Raw genomic sequence first — 13,182 nt, 5'->3', positions numbered from 1 at the left:
AATACAAGCTTGTCAGTACTGCAGGATTCACGACATAGGGGCTGAATTCAGCCAGTTGTTAGACAAACTGAGATAATTTGATCTCACTGGCTGTTTGCATACTTATATCTGAATATTCAGCAGTGTTGTTTTGCAGATACCTGGGAATACATATAGTAAACCTTGTCCGTCTCACTGACCATCTGTTCCATATTAACTTGGTGCATTTCTTCATACATTTACACAAATGTACTTATAAAGTCACCAGGAGTTGCCAGCAAAGATTCTGCATGAGCTTAAAAAAATCAGTGGTTAAAATGCTCAGCTTCTACTCAACGAGAAGTATGAAAATGAGACTTACAGTGAAATAGTACTTAAAGGTTTCCATCCGTGGATTCAGGTATGCAATCTACCAAAGAGCTGAGATAATCTGCACATCTGATTAGGCTCCGGTTGTACTTTTGGATGAAAGATGGGTTTGTCCATCTGGCAGCACATTTGGAAACTGCACTCCACTCTCGCCAAGGCTGGACTTTCAGATTTTCAGTCTTTAGAGGATTTTGAACATGACTTTTAAAAGAGTCGTGTGGGAAATGCAGTTTTTAAAAGTGTCAGCCTGGTATCACAACATGTGTGTTGCTGTTCATTGATCCTCCTGAGGTCTTTTGACTTTTCAGATAAAGGAAAATGTGACCGTTTGTTCTCCAATCTGTTTCTGCAGTTTCTCTGGATCCTGAGAGGTGCTTTCGTCTTGAAGGTGACTGAATTGCTCGACTGGGGGAAAAAATAAAGATGTGTGTCTCGGCTTCAAATTGCACGCATCACACCACAAATAGCACTTTTTAAGCTTTTGTTCATTTCCCACAAAGATAGTTGTATCCATTAATCCTCATTGCCCTTTAGTGTAACGCACACTGGCTGTACAAAGTAGTGACTCAACTTATTCTGCGCTTATTTGGACTTATTATTTATTCAGGCTCAAGCCCCACATATCGCTCCAAACCCCACCTTCATTTCCTGCCAGGCCCCAGTGCAAGCTCTCCCTCGTCTGACCTCTCACAGAGCGAACCCCATGAATGGACAATAGTGCCCTTCAGTGGGGCCCCATGACCATAGCAAAGCCTGCAGCTGGAGCACATAGCGATGCTGCCCTGGCCCGAGGGCACGCCGACAGCTGAGAGGGATGAAAAGCGGCCCGGAAGCCGTAAGAGGATGAAGACTTGGAGCTGTTTATTCGATGCAGAGGAGAAGTGGCCTTTAGCAGGTGTTTCGGGGGGCTGGATGGTGAATTTGGAGCCAAACTGCATGAGGATGAACCTCTGGAAAGCCCCGGGCTATTTTTAATCAAACAAAGGAAGCGGGATTAGGCTCGAGGCCGTTACAAAAAAGTCCACTGGATTTCGTGCCGGATGTAGAAAGTAATAAAAGAACATTTTGTTTTTTTTGGATGAAAAGACTGAAAGAATGTTTTTACTGGCAAAACGACTAAGTACATCGGTTAGTACATTTACTCAAATACAATAGTTTTAAGATAGCTGTACTTGAGAATTTGTATTTTATGCAGCATTTTACTTAAAAGCCTTGTTTTAAAGTCACCTGACTGTAACATTTGGGTTTGTTTGACCGGACGCGATGCTTCACGTAGCTCGCAGATGTCACACCGCGGTGAAATTGTCTGTTGTTTTACTCTGTGGGGCATTTTGTCTTGTCATTTACGGTTTTATTTTGAAATAATAACTCCTCTCGTTTCAGGTCACTTACCCTTCCTCATGTGTCACCAGTCTGATTGTCTTCCCTGATTCCTGATTGTGTCCACCTGTTCCCCATTCCCCTCCATGTGTATTAATAGTCTGCATCTCCCTTTGTCCTGTGCCAGTGTGTCGTCATTACCCATGTGTTCTACCTCGTTCTGCCACGTCACAGGTTCCTTTTTGTTGTTATTCAGGATCTTCGATCGGCCCAGTGCCTTCACCTCCACGCAGGTTGTTTTTGGTTTTGCTTAAGTTTTGTATTCCTAGGTTAGATGCAACATTAATCTTTCATAGTTCTTTGTTTTTTCCTCCGGAAGGAGTGATTTTGTTTTTGGGACGTTGCCTCCGTCTAAAAGAGTGCGTTTGTTATTTTGATAAGATTAAAAGTTTTTTTTGTTTTCCTCCTAGAGCGGAGTGATTTTGTTTTTGATAGTTTTATAGCCACACTTCTTCCTGGTTTATTTTATCGGAAGAAGTGTGACCTAGGATAATTTCATAGCCCGCTTTAGACTCTGTCTGGAGGACCTTCGCTGCATAAATAAAGATCTCCTTTCCTACCTGAGAACCCTGCGCCTGCTTCCTATCTTCCTCCTGGGCTGACAGTACACACTGGCCAGTATGGAAGCAGCAGGGGAGGACCTTCTCGCGCAGGCCCTAGCCTCTCAGGGGGAGCGTCTCTTCCAGCAGGAAGAGCAGATGACTTCACTGAGCCAGGGACTCAGAGGCCTGGCCCGTAGTCAGGAGGACTTCAAGGCTGCTGTTTTTGACCAGATAGGGGGTCTCGCGGGTCAGCTTCAGCAGCTTCTCAGAGGTTCTGAGAGGAGGGACCCGGCACCTCCTGCACCTGAACCTTCGCCCCCTCCCACCTTCCCCTACGCAGGAACTGGGGTTCGGCTGGCACCTCCCGAGCGATATACGGGAGACCATGGACAATGTAAGGCATTTCTCATAGACTGCGACATGCATTTTGAACTCTCGCCTCAACACTTCCCCACAGATCGAGCCAAGGTGGCTTACGTAATCTCCCACCTGTCGGGAAGGGCGAAGGCGTGGGCCGTCGCAGAATGGGAAAGCGGATCCTCAATCTGCGACTCCATTCAGGATTTTAAAGAAGGGCTCCGAAAAACTTTTGATCCGGTCACAACAGAGCGAGAACGGGCAAGAGAGCTCAGTGGGCTGAAGCAGACAAGAGAATCCGTCTGTGACTACGCCATTCGCTTCAGGACTTTGGCGGTGCAGAGCGGCTGGAATACCACAGCGCTTTATGACGTCTTTCTTAAAGGATTGGCTGCGCCCATCCAAGAGCGATTGCTGCCTCTGGACCTTCCTCCAGACCTGGACTCCCTCATCGCCCTCGCTATCCGAACGGATAATCGGCTCCTGGAATTTAGGGCTCTCCAGGGACAACGCCTGGACGCTCCACATCGCTCACAGCACTACCCCGCCCCCTCCGGGTGGGCTCCCGGCCGGGCGCCACCAGATCAGCGCCGGTCTTCTTCCCCGGTTGGCGGAGACGAACCTATGCAGCTGGGTGGTGCTCGGCTCACCCCGGAAGAACGGCAGCGCCGATTGAGGGAAGGTCGGTGTTTCTACTGCGGGGAGCTCGGTCACCTGGTAGCCGCATGTACGGCCAAGACGCCGTGGTTAGGCAACCGACCCACGGCTCCAGGCTCATCGACACGGGTTTTGACCTCCATTAAGGTACAACACAACACCACAGTCATGACGTTGGATGTTTTAATTGACTCAGGGGCTGACGAGAGCTTAATGGACTGGGGACTAGCAAACAGACTGGGGTTAAAGACAAAGACTCTCGCACGTCCCATCAGGGCTAGTGCTTTAAGTGGGGAAGCATTATTCACCATCACACATGTCACTGAGCCTGCTGTACTTTCCATAGACAATCACACAGAACTGATGAATTTTTTTTTGTTTCACTCACCGACAAGCACCCTAGTACTGGGATTCCCATGGCTTGTTCGCCACAACCCCCACTTAGACTGGCCTACGGGCAAGATCATGGGATGGGGAAAAGACTGTGAAGGGAATTGTTTGCGGGAGAAGCCTCACCGACCCATCACCACTTTAATAAACACTGTTTCTGCTCACCCCGTCACAGAGCCCCAGTACCCAGATCTGACCTCCGTTCCCCCCTGCTACCATCATCTCAAGGAGGTCTTTAATAAAACAAAGGCCACGTCTCTCCCTCCACATCGACCGTATGACTGCGCCATCGAGCTCACCCCCGGCTCCACCATTCCTAAGGGTCGCTTGTATTCTGTGTCGGGACCCGAACGTCAGGCGATGACTGAGTACATTGATGCATCTCTGAAATCGGGGCTCATCCGGCCGTCATCGTCACCTGCGGGTGCCGGGTTCTTTTTTGTTAAAAAAAAGGATGGGTCTTTGAGACCATGTATAGACTATAGTCCACTTAACAACATCACAATAAAGAATCGCTACCCACTTCCCTTGATGACCTCTGTTTTTGATCAGCTCCAGCAGGCCACAGTCTTCACAAAACTGGACTTGCGCAACGCGTACCATCTGGTCCGAATAAGAGAGGGAGACGAGTGGAAGACTGGGTTCAATACACCGAGCGGTCATTACGAATACTTAGTCATGCCTTTCGGCCTCACCAATGCTCCTGCCGTATTCCAAGCCATGATTAACGATGTCCTCAGAGATTTTCTTGACCACTTTGTTTATGTTTACCTCGACGACATTTTAATCTACTCACCAGATCTAGACACACACAAACGCCATGTACACCAAGTCCTTGAACGTCTTCTCTGCAATCACCTGTATGTGAAAGCAGAGAAGAGTGAGTTTCATGCCGACACCATCTCCTTCCTGGGTTTTATTGTAGCCCCTGGAAGAGTCCAGATGGATCCGGCTAAAGTAAGCGCGGTGGCTGAGTGGCCTACGCCCGATAGCCGCAAGAAGGTTCAGCAATTCCTGGGGTTTGCTAACTTTTACAGGCGGTTTATCAGAGGCTTCAGCGCGATAGCTGGTCCCCTTCACGCCCTGACATCCCCCCAGGTGCGGTTCAACTGGTCCCCAGATGCAGAGGAGGCGTTTCAGGACCTCAAGTGTCGCTTCACCTCGGCGCCCATCCTTACTCTGCCAGACCCACAGCGCCAGTTCGTGGTAGAGGTTGACGCTTCCAATGAGGGGATCGGGGCCGTCTTATCGCAACGGTCAGCGGCCGATGGCAAGATGCACCCCTGCGCCTTCTTGTCCCGGCGACTAAACTCTGCACAGCGGAATTATGACGTGGGCAACCGGGAGCTGCTAGCGGTCAAGGTGGCCTTGGAGGAGTGGAGACATTGGCTGGAGGGGGCACAACATCCGTTTATCGTGTGGACAGACCATAGGAACCTCGAGTACATCAAACAAGCGAAGAGACTAAATTCACGCCAGGCCAGGTGGGCATTGTTTTTCAACCGCTTTTGCTTCACCTTGTCTTACAGGCCGGGGTCCCGGAATGTTAAACCAGATGCCCTGTCACGCATCTACGACCCGGAACCAGTGGCCAAAAAACCAGAACCCATCCTTCCACAGAACTGTGTGGTTGGAACAGTTTCCTGGCCGATAGAACAAGAGGTGAAGCGTGCGAATGGGGGGGCGCCTCCACCTCGTGGGTGCCCAGAGCATTGTTTGTTTGTTCCAGTGGAATTGCGCCCAAACGTGATTCGGTGGGCCCACACCTCGCTGCTCACCTGTCATCCAGGAGTCCGGAGAACAATGTTCGCCATATCTCAGCGGTTCTGGTGGCCATCCATGGAATCAGGGGTCCGGGAATACGTCGACGCATGTCCGGTCTGTGCTCGGAACAAAACGGCCACCGGGGCACGCATGGGACTGCTGCAACCCCTACCCATCCCATCCAGGCCGTGGTCGAACATTTCGATGGACTTCATCACGGGGCTCCCGGCTTCAAAAGGTAACACCACGATTTTAACCGTGGTGGATCGCTTTTCCAAGATGACACATTACATTGCCTTGCCTAAACTACCTTCAGCTAAAGAGACTGCCCAAATCATGATGCAACACATCTTTAGAATTCACGGATTTCCCAAGGACATCGTGTCAGACCGGGGGCCCCAGTTCATCTCACGGTTCTGGAGGGAGTTCTGTCAGCTCATCGGTGCCACAGCCAGCCTGACTTCAGGTTACCACCCGGAGGCCAACGGCCAGACCGAACGTCTCAACCAACAGCTGGAGACAAGCCTCCGATGCCTGGTGTCACAAAGACCGACGGCGTGGAGCTCCTATCTGGCCTGGGCGGAATATGCCCACAACACGCTGCCCACCTCTGCCACAGGTCTCTCACCCTTCAAGTGTGTATACGGTTACGAGGCTCCTGTATTTTTTTACTCTGAGCAGGAAGTTGTAGTTCCCTCCGCCCATGCCCTGGTTCGTCGCTGTCATCGCATCTGGGCCGCCGCCCGTCAAGTGCTCATCAGACAGGGGGACAGAGTAAAGAAGGCAGCCGACCGAAGACGCCGTCCCGCACCAGAATACAAACCGGGACAACGGGTTTGGTTATCAGCCAAGGATCTGCACCTCAAAGTCCCTTCCAAAAAACTAGCACCGCGGTTCGTTGGGCCCTTCCCCATTTCCAAAGTAATTGGCCCCGCTGCCGTCCGTCTCCGTTTGCCCAGGTCAATTCGGGCGTACCCCACATTCCACGTCAGTCAGGTCAAACCCACCAAGGAAAGCCCCATGGTTCCTATCGCTGAGCCCCCGCCGCCACTGGAAGCAGCCGACGGAGGCTTACTCTATAAAGTCAAGAGACTATTGGCCGTACGCAATAGAGGCAGGGGTAAACAGTATTTAGTGGACTGGGAGGGATACGGTCCTGAGCACAGACAGTGGGTCCCGCGGCGCCACATAGATGACCCTTCACTTATTCAGGACTTTTACAGAGACCACCCTGAGCTACCTGGACCGTCAGGTGTCGGTCCTAGAGGGGGGGGTTCTGTCACACCGCGGTGAAATTGTCTGTTGTTTTACTCTGTGGGGCATTTTGTCTTGTCATTTACGGTTTTATTTTGAAATAATAACTCCTCTCGTTTCAGGTCACTTACCCTTCCTCATGTGTCACCAGTCTGATTGTCTTCCCTGATTCCTGATTGTGTCCACCTGTTCCCCATTCCCCTCCATGTGTATTAATAGTCTGCATCTCCCTTTGTCCTGTGCCAGTGTGTCGTCATTACCCATGTGTTCTACCTCGTTCTGCCACGTCACAGGTTCCTTTTTGTTGTTATTCAGGATCTTCGATCGGCCCAGTGCCTTCACCTCCACGCAGGTTGTTTTTGGTTTTGCTTAAGTTTTGTATTCCTAGGTTAGATGCAACATTAATCTTTCATAGTTCTTTGTTTTTTCCTCCGGAAGGAGTGATTTTGTTTTTGGGACGTTGCCTCCGTCTAAAAGAGTGCGTTTGTTATTTTGATAAGATTAAAAGTTTTTTTTGTTTTCCTCCTAGAGCGGAGTGATTTTGTTTTTGATAGTTTTATAGCCACACTTCTTCCTGGTTTATTTTATCGGAAGAAGTGTGACCTAGGATAATTTCATAGCCCGCTTTAGACTCTGTCTGGAGGACCTTCGCTGCATAAATAAAGATCTCCTTTCCTACCTGAGAACCCTGCGCCTGCTTCCTATCTTCCTCCTGGGCTGACAGCAGAGAGCATTAATCACAGAGTATTGAACTTTGCATTGCCTGTGTAATGAATGATCAATGCTTCAGTGCACCTTCTGACATCTTTGTATCGAAAATTACTGGCATCAAAGCGTCATGGTAGTTAGGAGCTGCCCTGAAGGTTTTATAACTAGAGATCAATTATGACCAAAAACAAAACAAACGCATTATATCTGCACTATCCAGGGATTTATGCCTCGGGGAAAGTGCAGGCATAAAATATAAATCCATCGGCGTCAAATCTTTGGACAAGATAAACATGATTAACATGCTGCCAACGTCATCATCATCATCAAAAGGGTTTGTTCTCCTACAGTCCTGTAATGATGTGCTGTCCAAGAAGCCATTTACTGCAGCCAACCCGGCTGCACAGTGAAATCCGTCCGAATGATGCCGGCGCCCCCCACTCTGCCTCTCCAAATGAGTTTTCATTAGCATAATGCTGTGTGCTGCTGCTTGGCGATTTCTTTTAATCAACCCCGGAGTCACTGGTAATTAGTCACAGACCACTAATGGATTCTGATGGACGCTCTTGGCATCCCTCGTCTTATCTTCAGCTGATTTGATACTGAGAGGAATATCAACGGCAGCTGCGTTTGACAAATGTGTTCATATCCGGGATCGTGGTTGGAGTTGGAATGGGTTGACAGCGATTTTAAAACAGCTGTCTGGTCACGCATGCAGCACGTTTTGTAACCCAGTCTCACTGCGAAACGTGTAATAGCTGCGTTGTGGAACGTGGTATTCTCACACTTTTGGGGAGAAAGCGTGAGAATACAACGTTTTAGTTTCAGGTCACGTGACTATCAACTCCCCACAGCTAAAGAAAGAAAATGGCGGACTGTCGGTCTATTATCTGTGAAAAACACAATATTTTAAGAAAGCATCAGCATTTCTATGCATTTCATAGGCATTTCTAGCGAGAAGTATGCGTTGTATTTTCATAATCTTCTATCAGAGAATGTAGACCTTTCGTTTATCAGTTTCTAGTGACGTAGTTGCAAGGCGATGTAAATGAGTGGGGGGGGGGAATAAAACGTAGTATTGTCACGATTTGGGGGAGAAAGCGTGAGAATACCGCGTTCCACAACGTAGCTATTACACTTTTACTGTGAGACTGGGTTGCATTTTGGTGTTCATTCCCACCTTCACTGTTTGTCTCAGCACATTTTAGCTCACTGGGTCTCAGATTTGACATTAACCTAATCTTAACCCGCACGAAAAGAACTCTCGTCCAACCCGATTGGAGGAAATTGACATTCCCGCCGCTGTTTCCATCTTTGACTGTGCCTTGCTGCTTTGTTTCTCCACAGGACGTGCGGTGATTGGAGTTGTGAAAGGTAATAGGAGGAATAATATCCTGCGGTGCAGGCTCAGAGAGAAAGACTGCTTCGGCGGCGAGGTGGGAAATGTTAAAATTCATAGGACGAAAAAAAAAGGAATCAGCTGCAGAATATAATACACGGCATCAACCGTTCCAGGGACGGTAAAGGTCAAGCTGCTCGTCTGGCACACTGTCTAGCAGTCAGTGCCCCTGCTGGGACTACATTGAACAAGAAAAACCTGGGGATTAAAGCTGCAGAGAGGCGAGCTCCAAATCCATGCACACAATCTGTGGTGGCTTTCCTGCAGTCCGCACATATACATATATATATATGTATGTGTGTGTCCCTCGACAGCATGTGTGGGCTTGAATTTGTGGCACAAGCGAGCCCATCCACAGAATCCGCTGACCCATTTCTCCTTTCAGACTTCCCAGCCAACGCAACGCCCCGATGCTCCTCTTCACTCGGCTGCTCTGACCTTTGATGGAGAGGACTTGGAGATCATGTATACCCTGCAAACAGGGGGCTTGTCTCCAACCTAATCTGTCCCGGGGGCTGAGATTGATGCCGTCCGAGGCTTAGGGGACTTCAATGCAGACCTGTTCCTTTCAACAGGATGTGTTACGGCAGGATTGCAAATTACCAAAAGTTGTTTAATCACGGATTGATAAGAACAATAGTTTCCCAGGATACCAGACCGCCGCGCATTTAGCTCCCAGACACACAACCTCCCAAACGTCATTCTTTGTCGCTCTGTTTGCTTATGGCCCTACTGTTTCTTAAATATACAACGGATCACTCACGCCTACACACGTAGAATTCAAGACCTGTGACTCCCCTTTGTTTTGCCACAGATTTCCCCCTCTATCGCCCTCCGACCCGCCAAACACACACGCTATTACTCCTCAAACGTCCACGTTCAAAGTTACGGCAATGCGAGATTAAATTTACAGAGAAACCCCGCCCAGCGCGCCTCTCCCTTCTTTCCAGGGACTCGGTATTTCAACACAGGCCGGGTGTATATATATAAATATATATATATACACACATATGAGCGTGGGCCCCACCCCGCAGCTGTGCACCTGGAACTGTTCCCATTCCAGCACGGCAGTGAACCCACACCTGTTCACACCTGAGGCCTGCGCCTCTGGACCGCCACCTACCAGCCTGCCTTTTGTTTCATCCATCAACTGCTGCGGCTGACACGAGCTGAGGGAGCAGGCGGTTTGAAGAAAAACATTCAGTCTCATCAGAGCAATGTCAAGTATGTAAAAGTCATCCACACATGTGGCGCATGTGAGAGACGTTGGTGTCTGGTTTGAATAGAGGTTGGTGTCACTGAGCCAATTCCACCAGCGTCGAACACATTACGTTAGCACGATGAATTCCCCCTTTTCTTAGTGAGGTGTTACACAGTTTACTGCATATGCAAACAGACGAAACCATTCACGAGAAAAGTGTCATTTTTGTGAATAACTTTCAAGGTTTTTTCCTGGCTAGATTACAATGTTAACGTGCATAATTTACTGTTTGTCAGAATTACTGTTTAAGCATAAACAAAAGTCCTGTCAGACTTCAATAAAAGTTTCAATGTCTTAGCTTTCATTATGCCAGCTAAATAACAATGGCTTTTGTTTCTGTTTACATCAAATCATCCTTTTCACCGCCTGTCAGTGTCCCACATGGGGGAGTGTGTCGCTTTGCAGCACAAACACTCTCTGCTAATGACTTGACCACTCCAAACAAATCTGGGAGGTCCGAGCGCGCACAGCGAGGCTTCCTGCTCTCCCTCATGGCTGCTGACAGCTGTGATATTAGACCATCTGCTGCGCTCTCTTACTGCTCGTTCACCTCAACAAACTGGGTGGATTTGACTTGGGAGTTGTCTGCATCTGTGAGGGTTGAACACCAGCATAAAAATAAAAAAAAGTGGGTCATACACAAACTTGAAGACAACTCCCAAGTCAATGGGACTTGACTTGGGAGTTGAAGTTGAAAAGTCCTTGAAATTTTCAACTTGTTGCTGTCTTTGATCGCCTGTAACTTTCTCTCTTTCTTTCAGTTTGAACGACGTCCAAAAGAAGAGCTTGCATTTTTGCTGTTAATATGAAGCTTTTGTGGGACATAGCCAGCTTCACTATGGTAATCTTAATCTTTATAAATAGAGTATTTTCTCAAAGAATACCTGGTGGTGTATTTTCCACACTTTCATGTGTGGTTTTGCACTTTTGACCTTTTTTTTAAAAAGTTGGACAACTAAATATTTATAATATGTAAAAATAAATATAAATCTAATTTTGCTCCAGTTTCAACTTGTGGTTCCTGGCTTTGAACTACAATGTCTGAAACATGAATTATATACACAGTGTCCCAAAATACCTGCAGTATAACATACTTATACTTATACTTATAGAATGGGGCTGCTCTCCCATGTGAATAAAAACCTATACAAGCCAATACTGACTCACATGATGTAATATGGATGTTGCATTGCATAATTTTATGCCAGTAACCATCTCTCAAAAGATTAAGTTATATCCTGTTAGTATATAGAAAAAATCTAAAAGTACATTTTTAAAATATCTTAATTAGTAATTTGTAACAATTCATTGTTTCTTGCAGCTAAGGTCCTGACACATTTCATATAAAAACAGTGATTTAAAAAATGATTTAGCAGATTATTTTTGTTTGAGTAATGAGGCCGTGACGCCAAAATTTTTCTTTTGCAGCTATTTTTTTTTCTTTTTTTATTATTCTCAATTTTCCAAAAAGGACATACTGGTACGATTACCATCTTGATCTTGGGTTTATTGGCAAGTAAAGCAGCACGTGCCTAAGAAAGAACGCCAGCGGCCCTGAGACATCTCAACGCTGGGCTCTGTTGTCAGCTTCCCTCTGCTCGGAGCGGACGTATCGTTCACGTTCGCCACAGCTCCTGTCGAGGTACCTCCGAATAGGAGGCCACCTTTCATTCTCCTCAGTCTCTAAGAACAATAAACTTTCTTTTTGTCTGTGACCAGTGCTCAGCATTAGCCAGGGCCGGTGCTGCTGAGAGCCCAATTAGAGGTCCGGGACGCCCTGAGGGCTTATTTGCTGCTCTCTGTGTTCCAGGGACTCCGTTGCCGAGCACTGCCATGCGCGCCGAAATCATCAACAACCCTCCGTCACTCGGGGAGTCTAATTACTTTAGTTCTCGATGGTTGCCTCGGAATTAATTCGTTGGTCGACCCACAAATAACAGAGGCTTTTCTATCAGAACAAGCACCCAGTGTGTTGATATCAAAGTCAAAGATTCTGCTGATTGGACAACTCGCTTTTTAAAATTGATCCTTTATATTTGTATTGGAAATACAGAAACTTGTGTTTATAACTTGAAATGTTTGCATTCAAGAATAATGACTTTTAAACCTGTGCCAGGTTCAGCTGCAACGTCGTCTTTGTCAAAGCTGAAGAAGGACGAGGCGTTTAATCGTGGTTGAAACCAACATTTTGTTCACGCGTTCACGTCATCTGGCACAAATAACACATCAAACACGTTACCTTACATGGCACAACAAATCAAAGCAGATACAATATGGTGAAAGCAATAGAGTACCTGAATTAAAATGTCAATGAGTGTCAACTCAAAGTCAACTGTTTCATCTATAGACAGCTGGAGTGTTCAAAACAGAACAAAAACACTTGTGCAACAAATGTCAGTGGTGCCAGACCACCCACACTGATGACGCACTACGACACAATCACACTTTTTCTACTGTTTCAGTAAATGAAGCCTGTGGTGCTGACGCAGTCGTGAGATGTATGAACATTGGATGTATGAACTGCTTATTGATTGGAAGATTTCCGCGGCAGCTATTCGCAGCGTTCAGTCCTGTGATCCTTTTATTGGAGCAGGAAAAGCGTCCGCCCCCCCCACAAGTAATACAAATGGAATGCAATAAAGACATTTCACAATACATACACTAGGAGGTAGAACTCAAGGTCCAGTTTAAAAAAAAAACTAATTTTAAAGTTTGAAACCAAGCTAGATATCTCTGCGCTGTTGATCACCAAAGTTTTTTACCAACCGTATCAATTCAAAAGAAGCAAATAGCCTCATTAGTTGCTGTTAATACTGGACTTACTGGTAGAGCTTCAACAGCTATAACCTGAAGCACATAGAATGAATGTAGCGTTTATTGTTACGTTTAGCGTCTAATGTTGATAGCGTGTGATACACTATCAACATTAACGGAGTCTAACACTCTAACATCCAGTCATCGCACAACATGACTCATTTGGAATTGTCATAGCCAATCTAAGACAGGTGATGTCTTTTATGGTAGAAACATTGCTTTTAGCTCTATTTATTGAATTTCCTTCCTTCTTCACATTGCAGAAACATATGTATGGTTGTATTTATAGTGCTTAAAACGTTAACAAC

At 46.9% G+C, this 13,182-nt stretch overlaps 1 long non-coding RNA gene across 1 annotated transcript; it reads left to right on the top strand.

The window, feature by feature from the left end:
• Positions 1 to 720: 720 nt before the first annotated feature.
• Positions 721 to 11,059, top strand: LOC144383732 (uncharacterized). The gene is made up of 2 exons (XR_013451137.1): positions 721 to 1,476; positions 8,748 to 11,059. It is a non-coding gene; the product is annotated as an uncharacterized LOC144383732 (long non-coding RNA).
• Positions 11,060 to 13,182: the final 2,123 nt, after the last annotated feature.

The sequence above is a fragment of the Gasterosteus aculeatus genome, chromosome X, assembly GCF_964276395.1.
Source record: "Gasterosteus aculeatus chromosome X, fGasAcu3.hap1.1, whole genome shotgun sequence".
In the NCBI taxonomy this organism is placed as follows: Eukaryota; Metazoa; Chordata; class Actinopteri; order Perciformes; family Gasterosteidae; genus Gasterosteus; species Gasterosteus aculeatus.
This window is presented reverse-complemented; position numbering and strand designations above follow the sequence as displayed.